Source organism: Cyanistes caeruleus, chromosome Z (genome assembly GCF_971803275.1).
Source record: "Cyanistes caeruleus chromosome Z, bCyaCae1.hap1.1, whole genome shotgun sequence".
Classification (NCBI taxonomy): Eukaryota; Metazoa; Chordata; class Aves; order Passeriformes; family Paridae; genus Cyanistes; species Cyanistes caeruleus.
Window position 1 is genome coordinate 16,278,840 of NC_141732.1, and position 17,816 is coordinate 16,296,655.

Below are 17,816 nucleotides of genomic sequence, written 5' to 3' on the forward strand. Positions count from 1 at the left end.
CGGGAATACAACATAACAACCAGTAGTGTTTTGAGGAAGGGATGATATACATGGAAGGAGCTGGAAGGAGAGGTGGGGTTTAGGATGATGGATGGTTAGGGTAAAGGTGATTGACGGGGAACATTCAGGAAAACTGGGAGGAGTTTACATAACAGACAAATGGAACCAACCAAAGCAGTAAATGGGGGAAAACCAGGAACATACCAAACAGATGAAATACTAACAATTTTAACAGAACTGAATAAATGTACTACAACAGGCAGTCTTAGCTGCCCTGAGAAATACACATTTCTTTCCCTTCACTAGACTATTTTTCTCTACAATACACATCAGATTTGATTAAAATCTCTCTAATGCTATAGGACTGTTTTTTGTTTGGGATTTGAATGCTTTTGGTCTGCCAGAAGTTTTCATTGCATGGAAGAAGTATTGCAGAAGAAAGAAACAAACTGGCTTATTTTTCTTTCCTAACCTCCTCTTTTGCCATGCTTCCTGAACGAGGTATATTTATTAACATAATTAAGTTTGTGGCTTCTTGTGGGACAGATAATTGGTCTTCCTGGTTACTGGAGAACATAAATTCTATATTAGGGAGACCATGCTTCTCACAGTGCTTACATTGTTCACCATTTCACTAAAAAAGGATAAATCTTTTAACAATAGCACTGTATCTACCTCAGTAGGTACCTCATTTTCTATATGGGTCATTGCACTACGGCACATACAGAAGAATATATCTTCTGTAATCTATCATGTTTCAAATTCAGTGTGTTTAAACATGTGCACCTATAAGAAAAAAACTGACCAAACACAAGTCACTAGCTATCAGCTTGATTTATTAATTGACTCAAAACATACAAAAGGACTTTATTTTCTCTGCTGCTGGTCCAGCCTCAATTCAAAACAAATTTAATTTCTCAGATACTAGGTTGTCTCAATTGACTTAATTTTGTTCTATTTTTAAAAGACCTCATAGTTCCCAACAGAGGAATGCAACAGTCAACAGAAATGGACAAAGGTAGGTGTTGGATACCACACAAAATTTGAAGAATTGCCCAATCATTTTTTAATATTTTATGTCTTTTTTGCATTCTTGAGCTATGTTAGCAAAAAAGAGAAAAAAAAATAATAAGAAAAAATGGGGTATGAAAATGATGCAGTAAGTATAAATTGAAGAACTTTAGAACTTTTAATGTTTTATTGATGCCAGCAAGCATTTTTATAAGGTATTTTTGTCAGATTTTGTGATATCAGTGTTTTGATACATTGTTTCAATGTATCAAAAATTATTTTGTCATATTTGTTTTCTGATGGTGCTTCTTTTAGGTAATAATAATGAGCACTGAAGGATTTTGAAGGGCTTGCCTTCACCTGTCTAAAACATCAGAAATATTGAAGAAGAAAAAGAAATTCGTAAATATCAAGCAGGTGAATTTGTGATTCCTGAAACACACGTACTCTTTGTGAGGTTCCTCCTGCCAGGATCAGTGTGCTGAAGTCAAAGCAAGCAGCACTGCCTTGTTTTCCAACACAGATTTCTGCCTCAATGCAAAGCCCTGTCATAAAGTTCTTGTACTAGCCACAACACAGAAGGGCTGATACTCTCTCTTGAAATATTTATTGGTAATAACCCATGACTGCTCCTTCACATTTAGCAGATCTTTTAAAAGTAAACCAGGTTATTTATTGGATTATTCTGAGCTTTGCATGCATGTGGACTAGTACTCAGCAGTTTCGACACTTTCTCCTTACAATTCCTCAGAGTTTTATCAGCTCAGGTCAGGCTGATCCTTTCTGCTCTCTATTTTATTACCGTGGTTGCTATACACTTTACACACAATTTGTGCAGAATTTAGAGTGATAATGACCTGTAAAAAAACATTGATAACAGTAATTGAAAGCATTAGTATGCATTACATGTTATTTATAAATAAGAGAAGTTATAAGCAGGTTTTAATTTACATATCATCTAAACAATAACAACAGATCTGGAAATGTTTCAAGGAGAAATATGAAATATGCAGAGAAGCTGTTGGGGTTAAACATTGGCTAGAAGTCAGGCGCCTACGAAAAACTACTAATTGATTTTCCTCTGCTATAGCTGAGCAGAGGAGAAGGTTATGGGGTAAAAAAAAAGGATTAGGAGAACACTTTAAGGCAAAATAGGCTCAAAACTTAAAAGGTATAAAGAAAAATTTATTAACAGAATTAAAAGAAGATAATGATAATTAAGCATTTAGAACACCTTTGTCCTCCCCAGCCCTTCTTTATTTCCCACCAACAGTGCATTTTGTCACTTTTTAAAAAATCTTTCTTCAGTTTGCTTAGGAAGAGGAGTCTCTTCTGTTATGACACAAGGTCCTTCCCATGGGAGACAGTTCTTAGTGAACTTCTCCGAGGTGGTTCCAATTTCCAGGAGTAGCAGTCCTGCCCAACCTGCTGTAACGTGAGTCCTCCCACGGGCACAGCAGCCTTCTCGAGCTACATGGCGTGGGTCAGTTTAGCTCACGGTGTGTCGTTTTTAAGGATGACTTGTTCTGGGTTGGAAGCAAGGGTTCTCTTTCTTTATTTTCCCTCTCTCTCTTCGAGTTTCCCACTAGATTGCAGCTTTCCAGCATCCACGCACTCCGGCTGAACACCTTTTTTCACAGGCTGCAAGTGGACCTCTGCCTCCCCCCACGCACGTCATGAATTACAGGGAACCAGTTTGTTCTATCCTAGTCCTCATCATGGCTTGTAGAAGAATTTCAGCTCCCGGAGCACCTCCTGCCCCTCCCTCCTTTCAGCAGCTTTGGTGTCGCCTTGTTCTCCTCACGTGTCCTCGCCTTTTCCTTCTCTCTGACTCCGGAGAGAATTGGTGTTCACAGGTTTGTCTGGTCTCAAGTTCTGTCAATTGGAAAGTTAATACAAAGTTTTGCAATGCTGAAAGGTAGATCCTGCCAGGGCCCCGCATTGGGGCGTCACTCACTGCCGCAGTGCTGGCTCCATCTGACACCTCTCTTCGTGTAGGGTGCTGAAAAGGAAAAGGTGTTGCCACCACTTTTGCTCTTCTGTTCATGGCATGGCTGGCTAAAAGCTGCCAAGCAGGCAAAATTCAGTGTGAGCTGTGCTGAGATGGCATGGCTGCACCAGGACAGCCCCCAACAGCCACCTCCCCACTTCCCAGAAGAAGAAAAAGAAACTGTCTGCACTATTTTCTTCTTAAACATGTCATCATAGAGGTGTTACCAACTACTAAATGGCTTAGTAGCATGTCTGTTTTCGGAATCAGTTCACAATTGGCTTTGCCAGGCATAGAGGAAGCTTCTAGAAACTTCCATGAGAAAAAAAAAATCAATTCTGTGGCTGGCTTTTTCCCTCCTCTCCAAAAAATCAAGCCATGCAAAACAAACACAGAAGCATAATGCCTCCTTAGCAATTGTGGCGTGAACGATACTCATTTCGGTTTTCACAGAATGTATTTGCATGATTGCTATGACAATAATCATAATATGTACATTTTAATATGGACATTTAGGCTTTAAAGGTATCTTAAAAATACTAGAGTTGCACTCAGCACTCTCCCAGTCTACTTGCTTGTCTTATGACTGACATATTTATCTAGTTCGCACTAATCCTGAATGACCAATACAGCTAAGAATGAGCGAGTTAGTTTTTTCCCCTTTTCTCAATTTCAATTTCTTGTATTTATACCTGCTCTTATGCTGGGGTATCCATTCCCTGTGGTCAAAACCTGAGCTCTTTTTCACTTTTCCTTTTTAAAGTAGCCTACCAGTTGCAAAACTGATTTCTGGGATGTGGATATCCTCCTCCTTCCCCCTTCTCCCATAACTTGTCCTGATGATTTCAGGTCAAGAGTTCAGGATCTCATGCTGGATTTCATGCTAAAATCAATCTCAATGATAAGCAAATGAAGTTAAATAGAAATCAGGATGTCTAAATGATATCCATAGCCCCTTCTAAATTTTTCTAAAATCTCATGTTATTTGAAAGTTACAAACCCAGATGATGAAGAAATGGGGAGAAACCCCCATGTTCAATAGCCCTTGCAGTGTGATTGCATTTCTGCTTAGTGATCCTCTCTGGAATGTTTTGCTCTTTATTGATCAGAAGACAAATTTCACTCTCATTATGGAATTTTAAAGATGACATAATTCTAAACAGAATAGTCAAAAAGGAAGAAGTGTGTCAGTAGAAATTTTTTCTATGCTGCAACAGAGCCAAGAACAAGTGACAAAATAGATAGTCTGCAATTTGAGGAAAGAAACTTTTAAGACAACAGTAACTAAAACAACATATTTACAATAAACAGGATGGATAAATAAGATCAGTAAATTCCTACTATTCTCTCCTTTCCTTCTCCATATTCCAGGTAATTCCTGAATACCCTCTCTGATATCTCAGGTCCTTTGTGAGCTCCAGAAATGTGCTGCCTTGATGAGAGAGGGTCCTGCAAGAATTGTGAAATGGGGCTATGGAGTTTCCCAGGCAAGAAAGCACATGTGGTCTTTTTTCCTCACCAAATATCTTCAAATTTTCTTGACACTGAATTTTTCTTAAAAGCTTTTAAAGAAGTATTATGAAACTATTAAAAGTACAAGAAAGAATAAATTACAACAGAATATTGAGACAAAAAGAAAGTACAAACTAAGTCTTCACCTGAACTTCTTTCACAAGAGCAGACCTGCTGCATCATTGCCTTTCCACCCTCTGGATTACAGACTATTCTTTTCTGTGATGCTGACTCTGAGAGAGTGTTGTTTGACAGATTTTAAGTTAATCTTATCAGAGGAGGAAAAATATAAGATGCTATATAACAGTACTTCTCAAATTACTTTATCTTAAAATGCAAAAAAACCCAGGTAGCAATCAGACAAGAACTGAGCAATCCATTTAATACCATTAGACTTTCATCTTCCAAGCCAGTCTTGAATCATAACATCTGAGAGAGTGAAAATAGAAACAGCCAGTTTCTCTGACTGCCTACCAGAGGATTATTCCTTAGATAGCACCTTGTAGGGTTTTGATTTTCCCAAAAGAAGTTTCTAACAGGAAGTTAGAAAGTAAGTTAGTAGTTTTCTAATACTGACTGTATGAGGCAAAGGGGTTTTCACCACTTCTTTGAGAAAGTCACTGTATTTTTAGAAAAATATCTCTGCTAGGAATTATTCTTGATATACATCCTGTTCTAGTAATTTCATTGCATTGTTTCTGATTTTGTTTTCCCTCCCCAACAGCCATCGTTGCTTCTCATCACAGGTATTTATATGATAAAAATTGGTTTAAAAGTTGACTACTACTATGATATTGTCCATTTTACTTACTTCATCAAAAAGTGAGTCCCACAATGAAAAATTGGAGGAAAATATGGAAATTGGAAAGGTAAACTAATATTAACACACAAGAAAACCATGAAAAAAAAATTGTTATGCTCTATTAGTAGTTTATGTGCTGGTTACTGAGTGTGTAAGCCTATGTCTTCATTAATCTGATAGAAAATTTCTTGAAATGATTGCAAGGTCATATCTTATTAAGGTAATCAAAAGTTAAAATCCTATGATATTAATATAACATGATAGAAAATAGTTAATACCATAGACAGTTGCTTATATGCTGTGATGGGCCATGTAGATAATTTCTATATAATTTTCACATACTTTGCTGAAACATTTTTACACCTTTTGTCGAAGGGAATGGAAGGTGACAAAGAAACAAGAATGGAGAGGTTTCTGAATGCCTCATATGCTCTTCAATACCCTTTCTTGAGAATTTTATGAATGTTACTAGTGTTCCTGTTGAAAACTCACCAAATTCAGTGTGAGCTATTCTGCAGTTATTTATTTTCTTCAGTTAAGGACACCCAATTAGTCACTTAGTAACCTGCACTTCTATTAGGAAAAGATGGCTACCAAAATAAAGGTGTAAGTTACTTTTTTTTCCTTTAAACTTTCTGTGCAAGAATGCATCTAATCCCACCAGAGAATATGAACAAGACCTTCCCAAAATTTCAGATGAATGCATCTGTGCTTGAGGCAAATAATGAAAGTTAATGAAGAAGGTCTATGCTTATACTTCATGCTCAGAAGTTTCCTTGGAGCCTGCAGTTAAGCTCTTTCTCAGGAATTCTGAGGTCAAGCTGGGCCCCTAATCAGAAGGTTTAAGTCTTTCCTTTTCTTTGCTTCTAAAACCTTACCCCAAACATTTCAGATAATGCAAGTTTTGTCATTTATAGAGATTTTACTTGGTCTGCATCTCTGAAGAACTTATCCTTTAAAATTCATCCTGCAAGAGGAAGTTCTCCTGTAAAAGAAATCAACATATGTGAAAATCCCCACTAAAGCTTTCCCTCATGTTCAGGCTGCTGGAGACCAGAGGATGAAAGCTTACTAAAGGACAGTTTCACAGTATAGGATGACATGCACCTTCCCACATTATCTGGGCTTCTGGTGACTCTGGAGACAACACAAGACTGGGCTCAGGATGAACAGATTTACTTCAGTGTTTTGAAACTTAAAAGGTCATGATCCTAAACAAGGAAAAGAGGAATGTCCCAAAAGACAGACTCTAGTATTGAAGTAAGTGACCAAAAATAATCCTTTACTATTTTAAGATTTTTTGAGGGAGTTTTATAATTTTTACAGGCAGAACATTTGATTACCCAGAATGAAAGGGTACACTAAAAATGTTCATTATGTACTCTAATGTTCTTAAAAGTCAGTGTAACTTAAAATATTATTTGCCATTGTACTTTCTATTTCTCTTTCACACTTTTTTTTTTCACCATTCAAAATCAATTTAACCATGCAAAGCCTAGTAAGAAATAGAAGCAATGAATAATGCAATTTGTGTATTTCATAATGCAGTTCTAAAAGACCACATTAGGCAGGCCCTATTCCTGTTTATTTCTTTCCTGTTTCACTTCTTCCAGATCCCATCTCCCCTAAGCACATTTGGAAAACAATGCATGAACACAAACCCTAGTCTTGAAAAATTAAGGACAAAACATCACATTTCAGTATGCTTCAACTAATTGAATTTGCTAGAGTTCTACTTATTTCTTGTGTTCTCTCACCTTTTCAGTTCTTTTTTATGTCTCTCTTTTTCATACTTATTTTAAAACCCTAGAAGATTTTTCTGAGCATATTATATGCAAAGTGACAGCAAAAGTGACAGCACTATGTTATAATGTTTATCTAAATTAAACATTTTATTCCCTGGAAAAGTTTCTTTATCCCAAGATATTATCTGTGGCTTACAAAATTACGATGAGGATTGCTTGGAGGGCTTGGTTTAGGAAATCTAGCCTTGACAAGCATTACTTTTATGGAAAAATTATTTCAATAAGACTTTACTGTCATCTGAAAATAGGGAGCTATTTAAAATTAGCTGCTGAAAACAGAAAAAAACTTTGTTTGAAATAAAATATATTTCATAAAGCATGAAGTGGCTAATCTGGCTTTTGAATAGTGAAAATGTTTTAACATACCTTTTTACCATCTGTAATATATTACAGCAAGGCTTTAGAGAGATTCTGTAAATTCTCATGCATTCAGTGTTATGGCCTAATATTCCAAAATGTTTGCAGAAAACAAGACCTACTGTGCTGTTGATTTTTGCTGAGCTCTCTAGAGAGCTTTAGAGTATCAAGAACACAAATTAAGTGAAGTAATAGCTGTGCTAGTTACAGGTAAGTTACAAAAGCTGAGTCTTGTGTTTAGGTTTTCAGAATGCCAGTGGATTCAGCTGATCATCATATACTGTCACAGTGATAGAAGCCGGGTCATGTTGTGAAGACCTTTGTAGTCTAATGACAGTCAAAATAATGGGAAGAGAATACTCAGTACCTGAAATAAAGGCAGAGGGAATTAGATGCCAAGGTCATCCCCTTTTCCTCCTCAGTGCCAGCCTCAAATCAGGAACAGTAGAGTTTATCCAGATCTCTCAAAGAAGCCCCAGGCATTTGGAGACTCTCTCTCCCTCTTTGGATTCCTTTTTGAATCAGTTCTTGAAATGTCTTCTTGGAATGAGGGATTTTGCAACTTTTTCAAGTGAGACTTTTTAAATCTTACTTCACCCTGTTCATACTAAGGAATCTGAAGTAAGAATCTCTTTCTAACAAGAGTGTGGCCCCTGAAATGTCACAGCAGGCAATGAGAGGGATGGCTCCTGTTGGAAGGCACTCTGTCAATTTCCATCCCCTTAGCCTGGCCATCTTCTCCTTGTGATTGGGTAAAGCTGGGTGAAAGAAACTGAGCCAGTGGAGCTGTCCCAAAGCAATCATCAAACACAATATCCTGAGTTGGAAGGGACCTATAAGGATCACTGAATTCCAGGTCCTGGCCCTGCCAAGAAGCACACAACATTCCTAAAAGTGCTGTCCAAACACTTCTTGAACTCTTGAACCCAGGTTTGGTGCTGCGACCACTTTCCTGGGGAGCCTGTTCCAAGAGATCTTTCAGGTCAGAACCAAGTTGAGCTCACCAAATGAACTCACCAAAGTCAAGGATGATGGTGGGAAACAACTGAGAATAGTATTTGGCCTAAAAACAAAACAAATGAAAACACAAAGGCACCATCAATATTAGGGGGCAACAATGTAGCTTGAGCAAATTTTTCTTTACCCTGATATTTTTTTATGAATGCTCAAAAATTACTGTGCATTCCCTGAGTGATGCCTGGCATTTTGCTTTCCTAAGATAAAGATTAAAAATGTCATCAGTGCACTCCTTTTACTTGAAATTCCATGTCCAGGAAGGAGAGACACACATGCTCTGCCTTCATTTTGACACTTCAGCTATGGCATAACACAAATTGCAAGCTATAAGCCTTCATGGTCACATGCTTCGTTATAAGCCACACAAATAGTAGAGCCAGCTTGAAATAAAAATTATATTTTCCAGATGTGACTCAATAACATCCTTTATAAATCACGTTTTGTTCTATGATTTCTTGCACACATCCTACAGATTTGCTCTGCAAAACATTGATTATAAATACCACTTTCATGCCTCTTGGTGTGTGAAAAGCTGTGCTGCTCTGGAGGGTAAAAGAGGGGGAAGAGAATGAAAAATTTTTGGGTTATGAATATTGATGTAGAAGATATTCCTTGTTTATAGAAGCCTTGTTTACATAAAAGCTCTTCAGAGGCTGCAGCCTAAGTCTAGAGGTCCTAAACCAGTGTCGGTGAGCTGTCTGGCTATTTTTTCCCATGTATTGCACTGCTATTCTGCTGACAATGGGGCCCCATTAGCATTTGGCCCTGCAAGTTACTGTGGCCCAGGCCTCAGTGGCAAAGCGTCTGTTGAATATGTAAAATAATGGAATGAATGGATAGTTGGAAACAATGATAACAAGACCTGGCTCAGCTAACTGTGACTGCATGTGGTAATTTTCCAGCCCACTGACCCTGTAAAGAGAGCTGGAGCACAAAGCTTAGGCCATGGGGCAGACTGGTCTGGATAGCTACAAGCAAGTGCAGAACAGCTGATGATGTCACACACACAGCCTGACAGATGGAGAAGGGTTTTCGTGTGATTTAGTTTGCTTTGCTTTGCTTCGCTTTGTTTTAAATTTGCACTTAACTCTTTATTTTTCCAACATGCGTAACAGTTATATCATGAAAAGACACAGGTGATTTAAAGCATGTCTTGGAAGCATGTCATGTCTTGTGTGTTAGGTTTAAGAAACATCCTTATTTCCTGGTGAAAAAGAGTGCTGGTTGTGCAGTGAATGCTGCACAAAGAATGATTGAAGAAAGCTGTTACAGATTTGATACAGATAATGATGCATTATCTCTATATTTAGCCCTGGGACTGCATTCTGAATCTAGTCCCCCTCCTTGGATCCTAATACACACTTTGAATGACATAAATAAATGTTATGACCCAAATCTTAGCATCACATCAGAGAAACAGGCAATCAGAGATGTCTAAATGAGTTACTAATTTAGGTTTACTGTCTGGGAATAAAATAGTTTAAAACAAGTTAATTTGACTACTAAAAATGAGTGTGTGTTTGCAAGAGTATGAAATTCTAAACATGTTATAAATGCACTTAGATACAAACATACATGAACACCTCCTGAGGTGAAAATTTACTTACATTTGAAAATTTACTTAAATATGGAATGGAAAGAAATGACACAGCATAGTAGTTGTGAGTCATCAGCATACAGTTTCTTGACAGTTTATATGTGAAACAAACATTAAAGGACAATTCTAATTCTGTGTTTCCTGTTGAGATGATAATACAAGTATAGAACACACTTCTGGAATTTTTACCACCTCTATAGATAGATTAGATTTTTTTATATGCCCCAAGGGAAAGGTGATACACAGAAATTTTGAATATATTCTAATTGCATCTTCCTCTCTCCCTTCAAGTGTTACCTCTTTGGCTTTGAGTTCCCTAGAGCAGTGTTCAAAGCACTCAGAAATAATGACAATAGGAAGAAAGTAGATGTGCATAAGTAAAAAAGAAACACACATTGCTTACAATGGGATTTTTCTCTAAAATTAACATAGTTATCCAAAGTTAAGGTAAACACAAGCAATATTTCAAAATGACTAAGCACTGCTGGAGTAAACAAGCCAAAGGCCAAATTTTGAAGATGACTATTTACTTCTTGATTTCAGTATTGTTTTTCAAGCAGAGAAACTGTTGGGAAGCATAATTTTTAGCACAGCTTGAAACCATCATTATCAACTATGTGTATTATGCCTAAGCTGAGGAGTCAGCTCCTATTATATTAAACACTCTGCAAATACAGTTGCAGTCAGCTTCTGAGTAAATGGGTTTTCAGTGCAACAGGCAAATTCAATACAGAGATAGTCAAGGAAGTTCTCTGTACACTCATGAAATTCTTCATATCCACAGGAAGAAATAGGAATAGGATAGGAAGTGCCATGATTTTTAGAATGGAGAAAAGGGATTTGACCATCTCCCACATAACTTGAATCACAGGTTGATTTTACTGCTAAGAAATTCTGACTCCATTTTAATATATTTTACTAGAAACGTAAGGAGCATTTTTGTCACCAGCAACCAGGAAGGAGACCGAAGGGTTCATTCATGGGTTGTTTCTAGTGCCCACTTTTAGGCTGCAAAATGTGTTTCCAAATCTCTTCAAACTTTTTCTCTTTATTACTGCTTGCTTTATAGAGAGGGGGAGAGAGAGAGAGTTTCCAGGTTCTGGGAAATGTATGGCTTTTTGTTTAATACCTAAAATCGAGACATTTTCACCCAGAAGGAACCTCTGCTGATCAGAGAACCAGCAAAACCACCACAGGGGATCTCATCTTCAGATTTTTTAATCCTCTTTATGAGTAGGGAGTACTTTGGAAGAGGGCAAGAGGTTCAGGACCCTCAACAGTTTAGATGTAGATGCCAGGATCTCTGAATTTAAGCATCCCAGAACCTCCAAGAAAGCCCTGAAACAAAATATGAGAGCATGATACACTGACAGGAGTTCATCTTTTTCGGGAGGTGAAGGATTTCTGTCGGTATTTGTTATGGGTACAAGACAACACAATGGAAACACAGAAACCAATGATTTAGATTTACAAGTTGGTTTCCTGCTCTGTGAGTACTGTGAGTACTGTGAGAACTGAATTCGGTCTGCTCACCAAATTTTTGATGGAAAAATGTCTTTCCATTTTTGATGGAAAGAAAATAGTGCATCCTGACTTACCAGATGCGAAATATTTAATCATGAAAACATCCACACTCTGGCAGAAAAGTACTTGTCAAATCACAGTTAATAGCTTTTTGATTAAAAAAAGGCTTACATTTTTAGCAAGCAAATACTTCAAGTGCTAAATTTTTAGTTGGATGAATTAATTGCATCAGCTCTTGGGGATGCTCCTATTCAGGCCAGGAGTTGAACTTGATGATCCTTGTGGATCCCTTCCAACTCAGCTTATGCTGTGATTTGGTGGTTATTGTGAATTATGTTACATTAAATAATTTTAAGGTTAATAATTAAGTTAAATTTGTCATAAGTTAAAATTAAATACAGAAAATAATATCAATTTTATTATGATAAATAAAGAATTACTGGTTTTATACAAACTAGGAAGAATAAATATAAATTTCAATGGGTTTAGCATGTTAGAGATGCAACTTGGCTTTTAAAGAGATACACTGAACCTCTAGACATATGAAACCTTAATGCCTGCTTGTTTGAACTTGACTTAATACAACAAATCAAATAATTTATTTCCAGAAGACAAGTATTAGTTCCTGCAGATTTCTCTATTTTTCCTACATGTTTTTGTATACACAGCTATAGAGTAAGTCTGCAGCATTGCTCTGGTTTTTTATACACACTTGTATTCTTTCTCTTTCATATGCACATACAGAAGCATTCACTCTGTACATCACAGAAATCACACTTCCTTAATCTCTGTGTTATGCAGCAGTGATGTGGTCCTCTCCAGTCCATTTTTTATGGACTCCAGGATGCTTTGATGTTAGCATCTTCACTCCTCAATTTTCAGCAGTTGGAGCAATTTTTAGGATCTCTTTTAGGATACCTGTGAATTCCCCCTCTCCACCTACAAGTTCACCAAACTTTAAGGACCAGAGGTAGAAACCTTGGATCGTCCCTTGATACCTTGTCAAAACTCACCAGCTGAAAGTCAGAGAGAGATGACAAACGGAAATGAAGATACTGAGAAAGTTTGAGACTAACATATCTTTCCTCCAGAAATGCCTGAAGACTTCTTGATATTTAGAGATGCCATAAATATTGATGGAAAATAGAGAAAAATATCCACTTAGCTAGAAATGCTATTAGCTGCAGTAAAGGAAAGGTTTCCCAACCCTGCTCATATGTACAGATACAAAATTTGTCACACTGCTAAGTGGGATGCCAGGAGATACTTGTTCAACTCATATCTCTGGCAGTTTGGAAACTTGAAGAAAGCAGCTTGGGTATTAAAAACTGTGGACAATAAAAGATCTAGAGGCACAGAACAGTCATATATACTTAGGGAGAGGTCTGATATTAAACATTCATTTCATGCCAACACCATTGCAGAACTTTAATCAAGAAATATACCATCACTTTACACTCATGTCACTGTGTCAGTGTGAAATCTAAATAATACTATTAATTTCTGTATGTCCTCAGAAGGATTATTTTCTTTCTCTTCTGTTAAGTACCACGGAACAAGCATGACAATAAGTTACTACTAATGCCCATTAGACAGAAGGAATTTTTGAGGATGGAGCATGAAGTGACATGGAAGGAGAAGAGGCACAGGAAATGTGATCTCCTTTCTGTACTAGAAAAACCCATTGTACAAATGGCCAGGCTCCATTTTCCTGACCATTATCCTGGAGCTTGCATGACATTACCTATTTACATTTCAATGTACAAATATGGACTCAGGAAAAAGTTTTATGCTCCTATGACCACGATACCATGATTTTGATTCTGCCTGACAAGGTGGCTTTGGACCAGGTTTGCAGCCAATTCATTGCATGTCGTATTTGGCTGCAAAGAAAGATGTGAATTTGAGATCTCTTTTTGAAAGGATATACAGTATATTAATTATTATGAAACTTGTGCTTACATAAAAATCTAGTGGTGTTTTTAATGCAGAGTTATCAAAATCCAAGTTGAAATGATTACCTAATTTTTGGTCTGAAAATGAGAAGAAAAAGAAAGGAAATATAGTCTTGTTTATGCTCAAAATCAGTTTAAATCAATTAAACTGGAGAAAACCCCTATGTACACAATTTTAAATCAGTTTACATCTCTCTTGTATTAATTTAACTTCATTCAGTTTTCACCAAGTCAGTACAAATGTGTAATTAGTTGAATGGCTCTGGCTTTTCCAGAATAATAATATTTCATTTGCAACAATGCAGAGCCGTTCTCATTTCCTACAGATTCGGAATGAGGCACTGAACAGCTTTTATACAACCACTTTTACACCACTCTTTTTCCTCTTTTGCTATTATTTCCTTGGACTATGTAAGGGATGATTTTCTGCATTAAATGACAGAACATAAGGGCAGGTGAAATAATCTGAAGTTCACAATAAATTTCAAACTGATGAAAACCACTCATCCATTGTTTCAAAAGGCTGGCAAATAAGTTAGCATTTTGTGGCAAATATTGGCCCTATCCATCTTGGCGATAACTTTATGCAAGTTAATGTGTTTTCCTGAACTGCCTATGTTATTGAAACTGGGAAAGTTCGGAAACAAAATTACATTAAAGTACTGGAAGTAGATACATCTACATTGGAAGTAGATACTGAGTCAGGAAAATGTTGAGTAATGTGTGATAGCAGTTTTCCTAAGAGTTTTTATTATCTAATTATCTTAAAAATTGTTTTCCCTTATATTGTTTCCCTATTTAATAATCTCTGTCTTGGAGACCCATTAGATAACATGTTGTAGCATAACTAAAGAAAGGAAAGGAATAAACAAAGAGAACATTAAACAAATGACTGTAAGAATGATTCAGGCTTTCTCTGAATTCCAAGAAATGCTTATTTACCTGATGTAAAACAAACATATTTAATTTGCATGTATTGTTTCTCAAAATATATCTTTATGCATGCATTCTCATTTTCTGGGAATGAAAACCGTTTTGCTAGAGCCCCAAGTTTTAGACAAGCTTTACTCATCATGGATGGCCCACTTAAGACTGCTAACATACAAACTCTTGCCTGCTGTATGCTACAAGGCTACAATTTTTGTCTTGGGGTTCCTATGACTAAACAGCTTGAATAAATTCTTTCAGTTTGTATCATCAGAGAACTTGTCCTTTTTCTAAGTGAAATTATAACCATGGGAATACACAGAAGATGCTTTTCTTTCTACTTACAGACTCAAGCTACTTGTATATCATTGCAGAGCAAGTTAGCAGTAAGCAATAAAGCGCCGCAAAATGTATGTCATACATGAGAACTGTTTCTTTGGGCAGCATCGTTCACACCAGTATTAACAGTTTAGAAGAATGTGGTGTTATCTTGTGTGCATGTGTGTGTGTGTGTGTGTGTGTGTGTGTGTGTGTATGATTTTGAAGGGGTCATGTCAGGGTTTCCATTATCATTCATAAGTCATGATTTTCAAGGTTAGTATTTCAATAGCTGTAAATCTCATCTTGCTGAAATAAAGCATCTCAGATTTGAATCCATTCTGTTCTATTCCTTTTGGTTTTGGAGTTTGGTTTGGTTTTTTAATGATAAGAGATGTATCAGTAGGGCAGTAAGCCAGCTTCTCAGGAAGCAGCTATCTGGAAACATTTTACAGACCAAGAAGGGAAAAATAATATTATTACTAAAATGTTACTAGTCTTGAGAGTGATAGGCCTAACTGGGCTTTTGAGCAGAATAATGTGACTGTAATAAGTACTCTTCTGTAATAGTCATCTTTGGTTTAGAGTCCAAGACAAAGATCCTCTTCATCTGAATTCAAGTCGCATTCATGTTCTCTGCTGGCCTCCTGACTTTCCCACCATTCCCATCATTCCCACCCTCTCCATTCAACCAAATGCCTGTTCTCCAGATCCCAAACACCATTGCTCCTGTAACATGCAGCTTCCAAAAACCACCAAAAATCCAAACCATGTTCCTCTCCCACCAGGGCTATCATCCTGTTTGCAATACTTGTCTGGAGGATGTGTTCAGCCAATTTTTATAACTCCTTCCTGCCTGCCTGCCTGCCTTCCTCCCCAGATTCCTGCATTGCTCCCTCCAGCTTCCAGCAAGCAGCATGCTTTTGGCAGTGACAGTTCTATATGGGCTCCTGACAGTGGGACCGAGAGATGATGTCTGTAAAAATTAAACCATCTAAGGATATATCCTTGTAGTGCTCAGTCCACACAATTTCTTTCATGATTTTTCACTGTGAAGAGTTTGCAATTACTTTTCTTCTATCATTCTGATCTTTTGCTTTGCTGTAGCAAGATTTGGAATTCTGAACAGCTCTCATCAATACACCTCAAGAACCATTTTATGACCCTCATATAACACTTTGCAAGACTGTTTAATTTCCTATTTAAAACAAATTAACTGTTGTATGCTCTAATCAGGACACAAAGGATCCCAGATCTTGTTTGGAAGTATGTGGAGGTTACTGAGAGGTTGTCCAGATTGATGGTTGCACTGAGTGTATGACCTTAGAATGAACCTTGACTAGGCTTTGCTCTTTGTGCATTTGGCAGTCTGTATTTGGAAAGCACCAATTGTCTACATTCAACTTACTATATGTAAGGCATATGCTTTCCAGAAATTTGGATCTTCTTTGTATTTACAGAATAAAATCCTCATCAGCCATATTTATATCAGTTATATCAATGTCCTGGTTTAGGGCAAATTTGGGAGAGAACCTCCAGTGGGGCTCCCCCAGGGAAGCAAACCCACGTGGCCCCTTTCTCCCACCCCCCAACCGGTTTGGGAAGAGATTTCTCTGAGAGAAGTGGAAAAAACCTGTTCATTTCACAGGCACAGAACTACCCACCCCAAAAATGAATTATATCAAATTACAAAACCTCTCGCCCTTCAGCAGAGATGACAAACTTCAGAGGGTCTCTTTCCTGGCGGTGTTGGCTCTGTTATCAGTCCCTCTGGTGCTGGAAAATGCCGCTGCCCAGGCTGGGCTCCCGGTAGTCCAGGGGTGCAAGCTCCCGGTGCTCCCCCGAGTCCCCAGTCCAGAGCAGGTTCGATTCGTTTCAGAAAAAGGGAAAGAAAACAGTCCAGGAAGACCTCTCTGCTCCGGCTAGCTGGAAAGCCAAGGCGATCTGTGTCTTGTTGTCTGTCTGTGCTGTAGTCAAAACTCCCGATGCGGGGGGAGCAACTACAGTCTGATAACAGACTTGGTGCTTCTTTTCCACTCACTTTTACTCTCAGACGGAATTTTAAGAGTACAGAACCTGTGTCTGGGTTAGGTGGATGAATGGGGATACAATTTAACATCATAATCAACCCAGGACAATCAATTATTCCACAACTATTTCCATCTGCTTTAGGATGCATTTATTTCTTTAGAAAATAGCTCATGCTTCCCCACCATTTTCTAGATTGTATGCCCTCACCATTATCACTCTGACAGGGGTGATGAGCAATAATTGTGTCTTGGATGGTAAATCCATGACACTTTTGCAAGACAGCTTTATACTTAAGCTCCATTTAGGTCCCTGCTCTCTCAGGAGACAATTTCTATTTGGATTCTATACATGTATTGCAGACATTTATATGTGTTTACATACACACATATATGCACCAGGGAGAGACGACAACAGAGAGATTTTCAGATCATGGGGTAAACGCTTTCACAGAAAACATTGAGGCACACAGCAGATAATACCACAGACAGCAGAGAATCATTGTCATTAAGAGGAAATATATTGATCAGAGTGAGCACTTGCTATGACCAGAACAATTGCCTAAAAATCCCTGCCTTGTCATTATCTATTAGAGTTCATGATATCAAAATGGTTAATCCAGGTTAATTTGTCCAAAGAACCCTCACCAAAAACTTCTTCTCTGAATATGTTTTCAGTAAAGCCTAGCCTCCCAATCAAACCAGACTCTTCCATCTGCTGTCAATAGCCAATTGGCTACCAAGGCTACAAAGTCATAATGGAAAGAGGTTTTTAGTATTGGCTCTGAGCCTTTTTATGGTATGTAATATTCAATAGGAAACTTCCTGAGTTCAAATCAATCATTAATAAATAAATGCAAGAAATAAAAGGGGATAAAAGCATGATAATGCAGCTTTTCCCCTCCTCAGCTTACTAGACTCATCCTTTATCAGCAAAGCTTGCATTGCTTTGAGAAATGAGGATAATTAAAACT